Consider the following 16,361-nt stretch of genomic DNA (forward strand, 5'->3'; position numbering starts at 1 on the left):
GGGTTGCCCATGGGCCTGGCGGGAGCCATTATCCAGGATCCAGGAGAAAGCAGATCCGGCGAGGCCATTGCAGGTACCCACCATGGATCTACTACCGCCGTGAAAAGCGACGAAGGAACAGTGGCAGGAATGGCCATGGGCCTGGCTGGAGCCACGATCAAGGAGCCACCATCAAGGATCCTGGAGAAAGCGGATCCGGCGAGGCCATTGCAGGTGCCACCACACATCAAGTGCAGCCGTGAAAAGCTCCGAAGAATCAGCGGCAGGGATGACCACGGACCTGGCGGGAGCCACGGTCAAGGATCCAGGAAAAAGCGGATCCGGCGAGGCCACTGCAGGTGCCCCCCTTGGATCAACTGCAGCCGTGAAAAGTGCCGATGGATCAGCGGCAGGGATGACCACGGACCTGGCTGTAGCCACCATCAAGGATCCAAGAGAAAGCGGATTCAGCGAGGCCATTGCAGGTGCCCCCCATGGATCAACTGCAGCCGTGAAAAGCACAGAAGGATCACCGGCAGGGATGACCACGGGCCTGGCGGGAACCACCATCAAAGATTCAGGAGAAAGCGGTTCCGGCGAGGCCATTGCAGGTGCCCAGCCATGGATCACCTGCAGCCGTGAAAAGCGCCGAAGGATCAGCGACAGGGATATCCATCGGCTGGCGGGAGGCACCATCACGGATACAGGAGAAAGCGGTTCCGGCGAGGCCATTGCAGGTGCCCCCCATGTCTCAACTGCAGCCGTGAAAACCGCCGAAGGATCAGCGGCAGGGATGACCACCGGTCTGGCGGGAGCCACCATCAAGGATCCAGGAGAAAGCGGATCCGGTGAGGCCACTGCAGGTGCCCCCCCATGGATCAACTGCAGCCGTGAAATGCATCGAAGGATCAGCGGCAGGGATGTCCATGGGCCTGGCGGGAGCCATTATCAAGGATCCAGGAGAAAGCGGATCCGGCGAGGCCATTGCAGGTGCCCCCCATGGATCAAATGCAGCCGTGAAAAGCGCCGAAGGATCAGCGGCAGGAATGGCCATGGGCCTGGCTGGAGCCACCATCAAGGATCCAGGAGAAAGCGGATCTGGCGAGGCCATTGCAGGTGCCCCCCATGGATCAACTGCAGCCGTGAAAAGCGCCGAAGGATCAGCGGCAGGGTTGACCATGGGCCTGGCGGGAGCCACCATCAAGGATCCAGGAGAAAGCGGATCTGGCGAGGCCATTGCAGGTGCCCCCCATGGATCAACTGCAGCCGTGAAAAGCGCCGAAGGAGCAGCGGCAGGGTTGACCATGGGCCTGGCGGGAGCCACCATCAAGGATCCAGGAGAAAGCGGATCCGGCGAGGACACTGCAGGTGCTGCCAGCTTATCCTTGCAGGACACGAACCTGGTCTTGGCCGATGATGCCAGCACATCCTCGACGGGGGCAGATGGTCCAGAGAGCAGCATGAGCATGGTGTTGCCAGTTGCAGTCACAACCAGCAAGCCTGCTGCTGGAAGAGCTGAAGGGAAGGTCGCAGACCCCGTGGTCTCCACCTTGCAGACCGAAGGCTACATGTCTGAACGGGATGGAAGCCAGAAGGGCTTCCACCCCAGGGATGAAGCCTGGAGAGAAAAAAAGAAAAGAAGGACACGTCTTCATCGAGGAAAAGTTCCCATCACCGCAGGACACGTGAAGGTCACCACAGGACAGGAGGGGACAAGACCCAGAAATCATCCTCCCACTGGTCCTCATCTGGCCATGGAAACTCCAAAGTTGACAAAGGACGGGAGGACAGCTCGCAAACTGAGGAACAGCCAGTCCGCCACCAGTTCAGGGACTCTAAGTAAGACATCCAGTAAGATCCTCTCCTTCTTTAGGAGCTTCAGAGTCATTCCTGGTTCAGAAACAAGGCTCACACATGACCATTGAGAGGCAGACAAAGCCCCGGTTGGCTTCCATGTTTAGCACACATTTGCTAAAAGGGGAGAAAAAAACAAGGACATGATAAACACAAAATTCACAATACTGGATTTCTGTAGGGTCAAAACAAGGGAGGGATGGTCTGGGAGGAAAAGCTATTATGCAAAGCGGTATGTCCATGGGAATGTATTATCGTTTCCATTTTATTTTAACATCTCTGACATCAGGATGATTCTTATACTGCTGTCAGCCAAGTGGCAGTCACTGCCTTAGAAATATCTCAACCAATTTGTTTCACTGTTGTTTTCCTTTCAATATATGCACAAGAGATGGATGACAAAGTCTGAAAGATATCTTTCAAGAACTATAACATAAAGAAACTAAGGGACATAAATACTCACTATCCAGGAACACAAGAAAGGTTTAGATATATTGCTAAGGAATAACAGAATAATCCAAAATGCTCTGTACTGATGAACTATGCAAATTATGTATGCATGTGGAAAGCGATTCTAAAAATAAAAAAAATCATAAATGAGATTATGAAATCTCATTTCATACTGAGATTATGCATTTTTAAATGTCCATCATAAAAAAGTCTTTCCAGTTTAAAAAAAAGTTGTAAATAAATTTCATGAGTCCATGAAAATCATTAAATTGTTAACAACACTTGATAACAGTTGGATTAGAGTAACTGTTGATAACAGTTAACAACCGTCGGATTTGAGAAGAATGCCTCTGAGAACCATGTGTGTTTTTTGTTTTGCGGTTTGTTTTTTTTTTGCGGTATGCGGGCCTCTCGCTGCTGTGGCCTCTCCCATTGCGGAGCACAGGCTCCGGACGCACAGGCTCAGCGGCCATGGCTCACGGGCCCAGCGGCTCCACGGCATGTAGGATCTTCCCGGACAGGGACACGAACCCGTGCCCCCTGCATCGGCAGGCGGACTCCCAACCACTGCGCCACCAGGGAAGCCCCATGTGTCTTTGTATGAACCGGGGAGTCATCTGCTAGCCTTGCAATTCTCTGCTCATTCCCTTCTGTGACAACAGGGTCTACTAGGATGGAAGTTGGGTTTCCAGTAAAACTTAGGGACTTTCTCTGCAGAGCAAATTAAGTGGTAGAGGTGGAGGAGGTGAGAAATAAGATACGGATTCTGGGAGGAGTGGTAGCTTGGGAGGATGAGAGGAAGCCCTTCTCAGTTGCTCTGGTGGGTGGCTGGAAAATCCCATCTTGTGATTTCCGATACACAAAGACCAATAGATTGTGGGGATCAATGTGTCCTGGGAGTTACCTCTTGAAGCAGTGGGTCTTGGTAAGAGGAGAGAAAGAGCCATGTTCTCTAAGACCTGAGAGGGGTTTGGGGGAAGCCTTCCGGAAATGTGAGGAGTTACGGGGTAGAGGAGGGAGATAAAGGGGAACTCTTTCCAAAGCCTTTGACTCAGAGCCCCAGATTTTCACCATGCCAGAGGCTGAATCAGCCTACTTAAAACAGCTTCATCTTAGGATTCTGTACCCTTGGCTTTACCTTTTGTCTTTCTTAGCCTGTATTAGGCATTCTCACTCCCTCACCCCAAAGGACTTCTTTAACGTGAACCTAGTTAGTCCACTATGCAGGGCGTTAGCTGAGCAGACCCACAGTTGACACAATTTACACCTCCAGTGCAGTAGTAAAGTGGAGGTGGGGACTTGCCCACCGCAACGTGCCCTGCCTGGCACTTGCTCTGGATTTCCTTTTCTATCTTGACGGTTCATCAAGAGACACATGCACAGATACCTACGTATTTCAAAGCGACAGGCATCTTCCTCTGGAGGGAGACATCAATTTGGGTATCAAGTCAGTACACCCTATCAGATAAAGGCCAATATTTTGGACAGCAATATTCATCACCGTGGTAGCAATTCTGCAGCTGCAAGTGCAATTAGGCAATGGATGGTTGATTACAAACTGACCAATGTCCCAAACTTCAAGTCTGGCAACACACATACATACTAGAAAGGGTTTTTTTCCCTACAGCAAAATAAGGTCATTCACAGGATTGTTGAAGATGTGCTACGGTGGGAGGCATATTGAAGGCAGTGTCGTGGCTGGCACAGCAAGCGTGATGTGATGCTGGGGAACACAGCAGGGGCCACGCCATGCAAGGCTTTGAGGTCCATTTAAAGGAGTTTGATTTCTGACCTTGGAGTGATGCAAAGCCATGATATGTTTTCAAGAGGGGAGTGGCCTGATCAAATGTGCACTTTGTGGAGGGTACTGTGGTTTCTGTGAAAAGAAGTATTTGGCTGGGGGGGTTGTTAATATGGGACTTTATGTTACTTCCTATTTGGGGCCACAGGATCTATATAATGAGGAGATTGGAGGGTATGCTTTGAAAGACACCGTTCCATTTGAAATATCCACGTGGGGTGCATTTCTTCAACGAAGGACTTGTGGCCCCAGCTGCTGGGGGTGCATCCCACAGAAAGCCTTCAGCTGGCAGTGAGTTTGGAAATTGCCTGGGTTCCTCACCCAAGGTGCACGGCAAGAAATGATTGATGTGGAGTGTGAAGGTCAGGCCGTCGTAGCCCAACACAGACCCTCTCGGAAGGGTCACTCCAGTTCAAGAGCTCAGCTTCGGGCTTCCCTGGTGGCGCAGTGGTTGGGAGTCTGCCTGCCGACACAGGGGACACGGGTTCGTGCCCCGGTCCGGGAGGGCCCCACATGCCGCGGAGCGGCTGGGCCCGTGAGCCATGGCTCCGGAGCCTGTGCTCCGCAACGAGAGAGGCCACAACAGTGAGAGGCCCGCGTACCGCAAAAAAAAAAAAAAAAAAAAAAACAAAAAAACAAGCAGGGGTCAAGGAGGGAAGGATTGGGAGTTTGGGATTAGCAGATACAAACTACAGGATGGATAAACAGCAGGGTCCTACTGTAGAGCACAGAGAACTATATTCAGTATCCTGTGATAAACCATAATGGAAAAGAATAGGAAAAAGAATGTATGTATACAAAAAACTGAATCAGAAATTAACCGAAGAAATTAACACAACACAAATTAACACAACATTGTAAATCAACTATACATCAATAAAAAAGAAGAAGGAAAAGAAAATAAATACAATCCAAGTTTGGGTTACCTTTGTGGGGAGGGAGCATGCAGAAGAGGGGCTGGCAGGGTTCTATTTCTTGCTCTGGGTGGCAGCTACAAGGGTGTTCACTTTCTTGTTACTCATTAAGCTATATTTATGCTTTCTGCACTTTCATGAATGTGTGTTATATTTCACAATAAAAAGTTTCTAAAACTGTAAAAAATATAAATATAAATATAAATATAAACAAAAGTTAGCCTCCTTGAAAAGAGAAAATGGGTGAGAAAATTCTCCATATCCTGGAAATGACAGTACCAGTGGGACTCTGACACGTAGCACTCTTTCTAAGTTCCTGCCAGCACTGTGCTATATACGCTGGGGACACAGAGAACAGCAATTCCCATAGGATGCCTGCCCTTAGCAAGTACACAGTCCACTTCCAGGATTTTATCCCCAGGACATCATTCAGCAGAAGCACGAAGATGACCCCTGCAGGGAGATTTGTAACAACAACAAGACTGGAAACCACCCAGATATTTACAAAAGCAGGAGGGTTTTCTCAACCTTTTGAGTAGAAAGACTATCCAGCCTACCCACACCTATACCCTGGCAGGGTCAGCCTGTTCCCTATGGACATGGTGGTTGGTTTAGGGGGAGGCTGGTGAGCCTGCCCCAAGGGGGTGGGGACTTGGAGGCTCAACAAAGGGGTGTGCGATGTGATGGTGACGGGTCACAAAGGACTTGCGGTATAAATATGGTCGGGCCAAGAGACTCTGGCAGAGTCCTGCAGGGAGGTGACGAGTTGCTTTCGTTCCCTCTCTCTCTCCGAGACTCAATTTGTGGCTGGTGGCTCTGTCTTGAACGAAGAGAGCCATGAGCAGTGAGAGTTTACCTCATTACACGGCCAATAGCTACTGTTCAGTGGGGGTGTTGAGGACCTCCATGGGGGTCCTGCAACGACAACTGTACGAGGGAGGAGAGTATGACATTTTCAAGTACGCTCCCATGTTTGAGAGCGACTTTATCCAGGTCAGCAAGAAAGGAGAACTGATTGACCTAGACAACCGCGTCCGAAGGGTGACTGTGGGTGTCGCATCCACCAGCCCCCTCTTCCCACTACCTGACGTCATGCTGCTGGCCCGAACAACGAAAGTCTGTGAAGAGCATGTCAGATGCGCCGGGATCACCAAGGGGAGAGGTTGCAAGCCCGTGAAGACCCTAGAGCTCACCAGGCTGCTTCCCTTGAAGTTTGTCAAGATCTCCATCCACAACCGTGAGAAACAGCAGCTGTGCCTGAATCTTGCTACCGGCCGGACTTTCTATCTGCAGCTGTGCCCCTCTTCCGATGCACAAAAAGACCTCTTTTCCCATTGGGAAAAGCTTGTCTATATCCTGAGACCACCGGTAGACAGTTACAGCAGTACCCCGATGCTCCAAACTGGAGATGCAGCGACTACAGAGGATGCCAAAATCCTAGTGGGAAGCACCCACAGAGACTCAAGAACACGGGGCAGGGTGCTTTGGGAGAGCAGGGCAAAGCTGGTCCTTCATAGCCTTTGGTGCTCTCTGAGACTCACCTGGGAAATACCTTCTATTGTTGAAAAGGGTCAGGGACAAACGAGCTATCACTATGGGATTCACCACACTGGAGAGGTTCCGAGTGCTTCTCCACCTTGTCCCACAGGGCTGAATTTCAGAGAGACCTTAGGTATCATTATCAGCTGCACTGGTCTCCTCACCAGGGCTGTAATCCCTCCTACAGCATCCTGACTGTCTGGTCTCTTCTTGAACACTTACCCCAGCCCAGGTAGTCTCATCAGTTGTGGAACATCATTCACAGTTAGGAAGTCCTTCCTTCATTGTGTCTCCCCGTGACGCCGACATGCTGATTCAAATCAGCCCAACCCGTGGAGTCACCAAAATGCAGAAGGTGTGCATCCCTTGACCCGGGAACCCCACTTCTAGGAGTCTGTCCTGCAGAGAGAGAAGCACAAGGGTATAAAATTAAAGTGTGTATCATGGAGAACTGTATCAGTGCTTTCCCTGACCCTGGGACTGTTCAAGTAAAATGGAGTGGCCGTTTGAGAGCGGTGCAGTAGATGGGATCTAGCATCCAATGGGAGCTTAGACTGGGTGATCTCAAAGGTTATTCTAAGTATAAGCCCTTGAGTTGCTCAGCTCCAGGATGAGAGAGGAGCAGACAGTTCAGATCTCACTTTCTGTCATCTCTAACTTACCTGATTCTCCTCCCCTTGGCTCAGACCACAGAGCTCCACAGAGAAAGGGATCAGGATGAGGCTGGGCTTCACAAGCTTCGTGACGTGACTGGAGCCACAAAAAGTGCCGAAGGATCAGCAGGAGGAATGACCATGGGCCTGGCGGGAGCCACCATCAAGGATCCAGGAGAAAGCGGATCCGGCGAGGCCACTGCAGGTATCCCCGATGGATCAACTGCAGGCGTGAAAAGCGCCGAAGGATCAGCGGCAGGGTTGTCCATGGGCCTGGCGGGAGCCATTATCCAGGATCCAGGAGAAAGCAGATCCGGCGAGGCCATTGCAGGTACCCACCATGGATCTACTACCGCCGTGAAAAGCGACGAAGGAACAGTGGCAGGAATGGCCATGGGCCTGGCTGGAGCCACCATCAAGGAGCCACCATCAAGGATCCTGGAGAAAGCGGATCCGGCGAGGCCATTGCAGGTGCCACCATAGATCAAGTGCAGCCGTGAAAAGCTCCGAAGAATCAGCGGCAGGGATGACCACGGACCTGGCGGGAGCCACGGTCAAGGATCCAGGAAAAAGCGGATCCGGCGAGGCCACTGCAGGTGCCCCCCTTGGATCAACTGCAGCCGTGAAAAGCGCCGATGGATCAGCGGCAGGGATGACCACGGACCTGGCTGTAGCCACCATCAAGGATCCAAGAGAAAGCGGATTCAGCGAGGCCATTGCAGGTGCCCCCCATGTCTCAACTGCAGCCGTGAAAACCGCCGAAGGATCAGCGGCAGGGATGACCACCGGTCTGGCGGGAGCCACCATCAAGGATCCAGGAGAAAGCGGATCCGGTGAGGCCACTGCAGGTGCCCCCCCATGGATCAACTGCAGCCGTGAAATGCATCGAAGGATCAGCGGCAGGGATGTCCATGGGCCTGGCGGGAGCCATTATCAAGGATCCAGGAGAAAGCGGATCCGGCGAGGCCATTGCAGGTGCCCCCCATGGATCAAATGCAGCCGTGAAAAGCGCCGAAGGATCAGCGGCAGGAATGGCCATGGGCCTGGCTGGAGCCACCATCAAGGATCCAGGAGAAAGCGGATCTGGCGAGGCCATTGCAGGTGCCCCCCATGGATCAACTGCAGCCGTGAAAAGCGCCGAAGGATCAGCGGCAGGGTTGACCATGGGCCTGGCGGGAGCCACCATCAAGGATCCAGGAGAAAGCGGATCTGGCGAGGCCATTGCAGGTGCCCCCCATGGATCAACTGCAGCCGTGAAAAGCGCCGAAGGAGCAGCGGCAGGGTTGACCATGGGCCTGGCGGGAGCCACCATCAAGGATCCAGGAGAAAGCGGATCCGGCGAGGACACTGCAGGTGCTGCCAGCTTATCCTTGCAGGACACGAACCTGGTCTTGGCCGATGATGCCAGCACATCCTCGACGGGGGCAGATGGTCCAGAGAGCAGCATGAGCATGGTGTTGCCAGTTGCAGTCACAACCAGCAAGCCTGCTGCTGGAAGAGCTGAAGGGAAGGTCGCAGACCCCGTGGTCTCCACCTTGCAGACCGAAGGCTACATGTCTGAACGGGATGGAAGCCAGAAGGGCTTCCACCCCAGGGATGAAGCCTGGAGAGAAAAAAAGAAAAGAAGGACACGTCTTCATCGAGGAAAAGTTCCCATCACCGCAGGACACGTGAAGGTCACCACAGGACAGGAGGGGACAAGACCCAGAAATCATCCTCCCACTGGTCCTCATCTGGCCATGGAAACTCCAAAGTTGACAAAGGACGGGAGGACAGCTCGCAAACTGAGGAACAGCCAGTCCGCCACCAGTTCAGGGACTCTAAGTAAGACATCCAGTAAGATCCTCTCCTTCTTTAGGAGCTTCAGAGTCATTCCTGGTTCAGAAACAAGGCTCACACATGACCATTGAGAGGCAGACAAAGCCCCGGTTGGCTTCCATGTTTAGCACACATTTGCTAAAAGGGGAGAAAAAAACAAGGACATGATAAACACAAAATTCACAATACTGGATTTCTGTAGGGTCAAAACAAGGGAGGGATGGTCTGGGAGGAAAAGCTATTATGCAAAGCGGTATGTCCATGGGAATGTATTATCGTTTCCATTTTATTTTAACGTCTCTGACATCAGGATGATTCTTATACTGCTGTCAGCCAAGTGGCAGTCACTGCCTTAGAAATATCTCAACCAATTTGTTTCACTGTTGTTTTCCTTTCAATATATGCACAAGAGATGGATGACAAAGTCTGAAAGATATCTTTCAAGAACTATAACATAAAGAAACTAAGGGACATAAATACTCACTATCCAGGAACACAAGAAAGGTTTAGATATATTGCTAAGGAATAACAGAATAATCCAAAATGCTCTGTACTGATGAACTATGCAAATTATGTATGCATGTGGAAAGCGATTCTAAAAATAAAAAAAATCATAAATGAGATTATGAAATCTCATTTCATACTGAGATTATGCATTTTTAAATGTCCATCATAAAAAAGTCTTTCCAGTTTAAAAAAAAGTTGTAAATAAATTTCATGAGTCCATGAAAATCATTAAATTGTTAACAACACTTGATAACAGTTGGATTAGAGTAACTGTTGATAACAGTTAACAACCGTCGGATTTGAGAAGAATGCCTCTGAGAACCATGTGTGTTTTTTGTTTTGCGGTTTGTTTTTTTTTTGCGGTATGCGGGCCTCTCGCTGCTGTGGCCTCTCCCATTGCGGAGCACAGGCTCCGGACGCACAGGCTCAGCGGCCATGGCTCACGGGCCCAGCGGCTCCACGGCATGTAGGATCTTCCCGGACAGGGACACGAACCCGTGCCCCCTGCATCGGCAGGCGGACTCCCAACCACTGCGCCACCAGGGAAGCCCCATGTGTCTTTGTATGAACCGGGGAGTCATCTGCTAGCCTTGCAATTCTCTGCTCATTCCCTTCTGTGACAACAGGGTCTACTAGGATGGAAGTTGGGTTTCCAGTAAAACTTAGGGACTTTCTCTGCAGAGCAAATTAAGTGGTAGAGGTGGAGGAGGTGAGAAATAAGATACGGATTCTGGGAGGAGTGGTAGCTTGGGAGGATGAGAGGAAGCCCTTCTCAGTTGCTCTGGTGGGTGGCTGGAAAATCCCATCTTGTGATTTCCGATACACAAAGACCAATAGATTGTGGGGATCAATGTGTCCTGGGAGTTACCTCTTGAAGCAGTGGGTCTTGGTAAGAGGAGAGAAAGAGCCATGTTCTCTAAGACCTGAGAGGGGTTTGGGGGAAGCCTTCCGGAAATGTGAGGAGTTACGGGGTAGAGGAGGGAGATAAAGGGGAACTCTTTCCAAAGCCTTTGACTCAGAGCCCCAGATTTTCACCATGCCAGAGGCTGAATCAGCCTACTTAAAACAGCTTCATCTTAGGATTCTGTACCCTTGGCTTTACCTTTTGTCTTTCTTAGCCTGTATTAGGCATTCTCACTCCCTCACCCCAAAGGACTTCTTTAACGTGAACCTAGTTAGTCCACTATGCAGGGCGTTAGCTGAGCAGACCCACAGTTGACACAATTTACACCTCCAGTGCAGTAGTAAAGTGGAGGTGGGGACTTGCCCACCGCAACGTGCCCTGCCTGGCACTTGCTCTGGATTTCCTTTTCTATCTTGACGGTTCATCAAGAGACACATGCACAGATACCTACGTATTTCAAAGCAACAGGCATCTTCCTCTGGAGGGAGACATCAATTTGGGTATCAAGTCAGTACACCCTATCAGATAAAGGCCAATATTTTGGACAGCAATATTCATCACCGTGGTAGCAATTCTGCAGCTGCAAGTGCAATTACGCAATGGATGGTTGATTACAAACTGACCAATGTCCCAAACTTCAAGTCTGGCAACACACATACATACTAGAAAGGGTTTTTTTCCCTACAGCAAAATAAGGTCATTCACAGGATTGTTGAAGATGTGCTACGGTGGGAGGCATATTGAAGGCAGTGTCGTGGCTGGCACAGCAAGCGTGATGTGATGCTGGGGAACACAGCAGGGGCCACGCCATGCAAGGCTTTGAGGTCCATTTAAAGGAGTTTGATTTCTGACCTTGGAGTGATGCAAAGCCATGATATGTTTTCAAGAGGGGAGTGGCCTGATCAAATGTGCACTTTGTGGAGGGTACTGTGGTTTCTGTGAAAAGAAGTATTTGGCTGGGGGGGTTGTTAATATGGGACTTTATGTTACTTCCTATTTGGGGCCACAGGATCTATATAATGAGGAGATTGGAGGGTATGCTTTGAAAGACACCGTTCCATTTGAAATATCCACGTGGGGTGCATTTCTTCAACGAAGGACTTGTGGCCCCAGCTGCTGGGGGTGCATCCCACAGAAAGCCTTCAGCTGGCAGTGAGTTTGGAAATTGCCTGGGTTCCTCACCCGAGGTGCACGGCAAGAAATGATTGATGTGGAGTGTGAAGGTCAGGCCGTCGTAGCCCAACACAGACCCTCTCGGAAGGGTCACTCCAGTTCAAGAGCTCAGCTTCGGGCTTCCCTGGTGGCGCAGTGGTTGGGAGTCCGCCTGCCGACACAGGGGACACGGGTTCGTGCCCCGGTCCGGGAGGGCCCCACATGCCGCGGAGCGGCTGGGCCCGTGAGCCATGGCTCCGGAGCCTGTGCTCCGCAACGAGAGAGGCCACAACAGTGAGAGGCCCGCGTACCGCAAAAAAAAAAAAAAAACAAACAAAAAAACAAGCAGGGGTCAAGGAGGGAAGGATTGGGAGTTTGGGATTAGCAGATACAAACTACAGGATGGATAAACAGCAGGGTCCTACTGTAGAGCACAGAGAACTATATTCAGTATCCTGTGATAAACCATAATGGAAAAGAATAGGAAAAAGAATGTATGTATACAAAAAACTGAATCAGAAATTAACCGAAGAAATTAACACAACACAAATTAACACAACATTGTAAATCAACTATACATTAATAAAAAAGAAGAAGGAAAAGAAAATAAATACAATCCAAGTTTGGGTTACCTTTGTGGGGAGGGAGCATGCAGAAGAGGGGCTGGCAGGGATCTATTTCTTGCTCTGGGTGGCAGCTACAAGGGTGTTCACTTTCTTGTTACTCATTAAGCTATATTTATGCTTTCTGCACTTTCATGAATGTGTGTTATATTTCACAATAAAAAGTTTCTAAAACTGTAAGAAATATAAATATAAATATAAACAAAAGTTAGCCTCCTTGAAAAGAGAAAATGGGTGAGAAAATTCTCCATATCCTGGAAATGACAGTATCAGTGGGACTCTGACAGGTAGCAGCACTCTTTCTAAGTTCCTGCCAGCACTGGGCTGTATACGCTGGGGGCACAGAGAACAGCAATCCCCATAGGATGCCTGCCCTTAGCAAGTACACGGTCCACTTCCAGGATTTTATCCCCAGGACATCATTCAGCAGAAGCGCCAAGATGATGGAGATCTGTAACAACAACAAGACTGGAAGCCACCCAGATATTTACAAGAGCAGGAGGGTTTTCTCAACCTTTTGAGTAGAAAGACTATCCAGCCTACCCACACCTATACCCTGGCAGGGTCAGCCTCTTCCCTATGGACGTGGTGGTTGGTTTAGGGGGAGGCTGGTGAGCCTGCCCCAAGGGGGTGGGGGCTTGGACGCTCAACAAAGGGGTGTGTGATGCGATGGTGACGGGTCACAAAGGGCTTGCGGTATAAATAGGGTCGGGTCAAGAGACTCTGGCAGAGTCCTGCAGGGAGGTGACGAGGTGCTTTCGTTCCCTCTCTCTCTCTCCCTCCGAGACTCAGTTTGTGGCTGGTGGCTCTGTCTTGAACGAAGAGAGCCATGAGCAGTGAGAGTTTACCTCATTACACGGCCAACAGCTACTGTTCAGTGGGGGTGTCGAGGACCTCCATGGGGGTCCTGCAACGACAACTGTACGAGGGAGGAGAGTATGACATTTTCAAGCACGCTCCCATGTTGGAGAGCGACTTTATCCAGGTCAGCAAGGAAGGAGAACTGATTGACCTAGACAACCGCGTCCGAACGGTGACTGTGGGCGTCGCATCCACCAGCCCCCTCTTCCCGCTACCTGACGTCATGCTGCTGGCCCGACCAAGGAGAGTCTGTGCCGGGGTCACCAAGGGGAGAGGTTGCAAGCCCGTGAAGACCCTAGAGCTCACCAGGCTGCTCCCCTTGAAGTTTGTCAAGATCTCCATCCACAACCGGGAGAAACAGCAGCTGTGCCTGAATCTTGCTACCGGCCGGACTTTCTACCTGCAGCTGTGCCCCTCTTCCGACGCACAAGAAGACCTCTTTTCCTATTGGGAAAAGCTTGTCTATATCCTGAGACCACCGGTAGACAGTTACAGCAGTACCCCGATGCTCCAAACTGGAGATGCAGCGACTACAGAGGATGCCAACATCCTAGTGGTAAGCACCGACAGGGACTCAAGAACACGGGGCAGGGTGCTTTGGGAGAGCAGGGCAAAGCTGGTCCTTCATAGCCTTTGGTGCTCTCTGAGACTCGCCTGGGAAATACCTTCTACCGTTGAAAAGGGTCAGGGACAAACGAGCTATCACTACGGGAGTCCCCACACGGGAGAGGTTCCGAGTGCTTCTCCACCTTGTCCCACGAGGCCGAATTTCAGAGAGACCTTAGGTATCATCTCGGCTGCACTGGTCTCATCACCAGGGCTGTAATCCCTCCTACAGCATCCTGACTGTCTGCTCTCTTCCTGAACACTTACCCCAGCCCAGGTAGTCTCAGCAGGTGGGGAACGTCATTCACAGCTAGGAAGTCCTTCCTTCATTGTGTCTCCCCGGGACTCCGACATGCTGACTCAAATCAGCCCAACCCGTGGAGTCACCAAAATGTAGAAGGTGTGCATCCCTTGACCCAGGAACCCCACTTCTAGGAATCTGTCCTGCAGGGAGAGAAGCACAAGGGTATAAAGTTAAAGTGCATAGCATCATGGAGAATTGTATCAGTGCTCTCCCTGGCCCTGGGACTGTTCAAGTACAGTGGAGTGGCCGTTTGACAGGGGTGCAGTAGATGGGGTCTTGCATCCAATGGGAGCTTAGACTGGGTGATTTCAAAGGTTATTCTAAGTATAAGGCCTTGAGTTGCTCAGCTCCAGGATGAGAGAGGAGCGGACAGTTCTGAGCTCACTTTCTGTCATCTCTATCTTACCTGTCTCTCCTCCCCTTGGCTCAGACCACAGAGCTCCACAGAGAAAGGGATCAGGATGAGGTTGGGCTTCGCAAGCTTCGTGACGTGACTGGAGCCACGTCTTGTGCTTATGTGGGGGGAGAGGGAATCCATCATGCCCCCCGTGGGTCACCTGCAGCCCTGAAAGGCGCCGAAGGATCGGCGGCAGGGATGACCGTGGGCCTGGCGGGAGCCACCATCGAGGATCCAGGAGAAAGCGGATCCGGCCAGGCCACTGCAGGTGCTGCCAGCCTATCCCTGCAGGACACGAGCCTGGTCTCGGCGGATGTTGCCAGCACATCCTCGACGGGGGCAGATGGTCCAGAGAGCAGCATGAGCATGGTGTTGCCAGGTGCAGTCACAACCAGCAAGCCTGCTGCTGGAAGAGCTGAAGGGAAGGTCGCAGCCCCCGTGGTCTCCACCTTGCAGAGCGAAGGCTACACGTCTGAAGGGGATGGAAGCCAGAAGGTCTCCCACCCCAGGGATGAAGCCTGGAAGGAAAAAAAGGAAAGAAGGACACGTCTTCATCGAGGAAAAGTTCCCATCACCGCAGGACAGGTGAAGGTCACCACAGGACACGAGGGGACAAGACCCAGAAAGCATCCTCCCACTGGTCCTCATGCGGCCATGAAAACCCCAAAGTTGACCAAGGAGGGGAGGACAGCTCGCAGACGGAGGAAGAGCCAGCCCGCCACCAGTTCGGGGACTCTAAGTAAGGCATCCAGTGAGATCCTCTCCTTCTTTAGGCGCTTCAGTCACTCCTGATTCAGCACCAAGGCTCACACATGACCACTGGGAGGTAGACAAAGCCCCGGTTGGCTTGGGTCCTTCCCTAGAGAGGCAGTTCCTACTTTCTTTAATAAAGGAAACCGTACAACTCCAAAAGAAATGCTATCTTGTGTTTTCTATGTCCCCTCGCCTGGTAGGGACTTGACAGTGACTTCTGTGATGCGAATTGTGCTTTGGCCTGAGACCCCAGAATCAAAATTTTGTTGTACAAGATAGGTATTAAGTATCATTCAGCCATTCACTAGGGCTGGAAATAGATGCACTATACAGAAATGTTCATTGCGAGGTTGCGAATCTTTGGAAATAAGATTTACTATGTAAATATAGTTTGGGGAGAAGATAAGCTGGGGGAGGTGACTGCGTGATGTGTAAACTTGCGTTGCTGAATTAATTACTGAATTCATCAAGTATTTACGGGGTGTCTGTGCCGTGCTGTGCCTAGCACGAGGCTATGTTATGGAAAAACCATCCTTTTCTCAGCAAAGCCCTTTGGTTTGGTTATGGGCACTCTGTAGAAGGCAAGGAAATAAGCACAGAAAAAGGTTTTGGTCGCTTGCTCGCAGGTCACACGTGCATAGCCACTGCCCGAAAGAGAAGCCTGTTTTCCCAGCAAGGCTTCTCCAGGGCACGTAGGGTGGAGGGAGGACAAGTCTGCAGCCGGGGCTGAGCTTTAGGCCATAGCTGGGGTCAGAGGTTCACCTTATGAAAACAGAAACTCTCTCTGGCTTGTAAGGAAATGAAACCATTGGGAGTTATTTTACTTTGTGTAGGGTAAAACAGAACACGGGGGGGATCAGGGTTGTCATTGGCTCAACAAAGGGACACAATCTTTATGGTAGAAGCAGCACCAACGAGGAGTCAGGAAATCTGAGTTCCTATCCTGTCTGGGCCACTGACTCTCCTGGGTCACTCTGCCTCTCTGTAATGGTACCTCTGTGGGCAGCCACGGGGTCCCCAACTGTAAAACCAATGGATTGGACCGCTGCAGTGATTCTTACCCTTGGTTGTATGTTGGGAGTTCCCTGGGGAGCTTCAAAACAAACAAACAAACAAACAAACAAACATTGATAGCCTGACCCCAATCCCAGAGATTCTGATGACATTTAGGTGGGGTAAGCCCTCCAGCACCGGGAGTTTTAAAAATCTCACCCAATAATTCTACTGTGCAGCAGCCAAGTTGGAA

This window comes from Mesoplodon bidens, assembly GCF_964165515.1.
Source record: "Mesoplodon bidens genome assembly, contig: HAP1_SCAFFOLD_472, whole genome shotgun sequence".
NCBI lineage: Eukaryota > Metazoa > Chordata > Mammalia > Artiodactyla > Ziphiidae > Mesoplodon > Mesoplodon bidens.